A 2,010-nucleotide genomic window follows, 5' to 3' on the forward strand; every position below is an offset into this window, starting at 1 on the left:
AAAAGGGGATCCTCTGCCTAAGGAAGTTTCGCTGAAGCGCCGTGAGAGGCGTCTTAGGGCGGCGAGGGGGGATCTGAAGACGGAGCGTGGGGCCAAAGAAGCGGGCGGGCCGGCTCCATTTGAATGCAGAGGCAGCAGACAGAGTGCGAGCTGAGATTGGCAAAGTTTCAATGTAAATCCAGGGGGGCAAGGGGGATGGGGCTGGGATGAGAAGAAAGGACTCTTTTACTGTTTCATGCTTCTAAGTCCTGCCGATCAGCATAAGCTCGGCTCGACATTCTGGGAATAGCAATGAGGCACACACAACAATCAAAACACCCTAAATCTGTTTGATGATTCAGACACTTCGTGCATCTGCACCGGCAAAATGGGACTTCAATTAAATAACTTGCAGATTTCCACAGAGGGGGGAAAAAGTCGGGGGAACATGAGGATTTTTAATTAGTAACTCCGAATACAAGCTGTTTTTTTAATTAGGTGTTTGCACTACCACTTTATTCTTAAAGGGAGATTTGTAAGCGCGTGGGATTGTTGTGAAAGAGGATCCTGGACAGTTTGTTCCTAACATTTTGTTGCAGCCTGCATTTGCCCCTCAGCGGCTTTTCTTTAGCAAATGAAACCCAGCTACAAGTCCAAGGAAGTTGTGCAAATTAAGGCCGAGATTTTTTTGAAAGCTTTAAGTGCATAAACGTACCCATAAATACATGCAGACGTGTGTGTAGTGCCCAGGATACGTTTTAAGGCCCTGCAACAGTTTTCCTGTGTTGCAGATCGATCTCTGTGGCTAGCCTAGTTGTACACAGAATGGGGCCGTGGAGAGGACGCACGTAGCGGTACCACGGCAGGGCTCAAACAGAGGCAGTGGAAGTCTGTTGCAGAGTTGAATGAAATTCCCGTATGACTTTACTACACTGCAGCCACCGCTTTTCGTCGGAGCAAACTACTAATGACTGCAAGCCTCAGAACCTGAAAAATGATGGGTGAAATCCCAGACCCTTTGAAGTCATTGAGCGCTTTTCATTGACCACTGGGGTCAGGATTCACGCTCACCATCTCCCCAACGTGCTCTGGCACGGCACGGTGATGCGCATGTCGCTCACACGCACATGAACCTGCAACAGCTCCCCGCCAAAAGGCATCCTCTCCGTGGCAGGCTGTGACTTTGGAGCCTTAGAAAACAGGGCTGGTCTTTTTAGTAGACTGACCAGCCAGTGAGTCTGGACACCTCTGTGTTGATTTTAAAACCATTACCTGAGCGGAAGCCGTGGCATTAACATACTTTTGAATCTTTATGTCTTGGTTCTTGGGCAACTTTTGCTCTGCCAAAACTTTTACAATGACGTGGAAGAGATTGAAAGTTGGATTTCCTCCCCCCCTCCCCCTTTTCCTACCAGGGATACAGCAAGGACATCATGTAAAGAGGGACCATCATCATTTATCCAAATGCAAACAAATCGAGGTATGAGGATTTACCACAGACTGACTTTCTTTTTTAAAAAATTATTTCATGTGTTAATACAAAGACTATTTAGCACAAGTAGAATGCCAGGATTTGCATATGAATAGGTACGTAAAGATCAACTAGATCAACTCATTAGGGCCTGAACATCTAAACATACGGAAGTCAAAGAGGCCAGAGCTCAAGAGCCCGGCTGCTGAGATTCCCAGTGCCTAATCCAAGCAAAGAAGATCGTTTCAAACGCATTACTGTTTTTCCTGCCTCAACAAAAAAAAAATCCTTTACCTGAAATCAAAGCTCAGTCCAAGGAGAAAAGAGCCTAACGATTGTGCCTGGGACTCAATTCCTTCCTTTGCCACAGGCTTTCCTCGTGGCATTGGGCAAGTCACTTAGGAGGGGACTCGCCTCACCCAGCAGCGGCTGTCTGGAAGGGAGGGATTTTAACGGCCTCGTCATCCAGGCTCCCTTGGCGGACACTTTCCAAAGGGCCATTCGTTCTCGCTGCAGTATCCCCTCCCGAGACAGCGGCTAAGGCTCGGGCTGCAGGTGCT

The sequence above is a fragment of the Egretta garzetta genome, unplaced genomic scaffold (assembly GCF_000687185.1).
Source record: "Egretta garzetta isolate BGI_Z169 unplaced genomic scaffold, ASM68718v1 scaffold663, whole genome shotgun sequence".
NCBI lineage: Eukaryota > Metazoa > Chordata > Aves > Pelecaniformes > Ardeidae > Egretta > Egretta garzetta.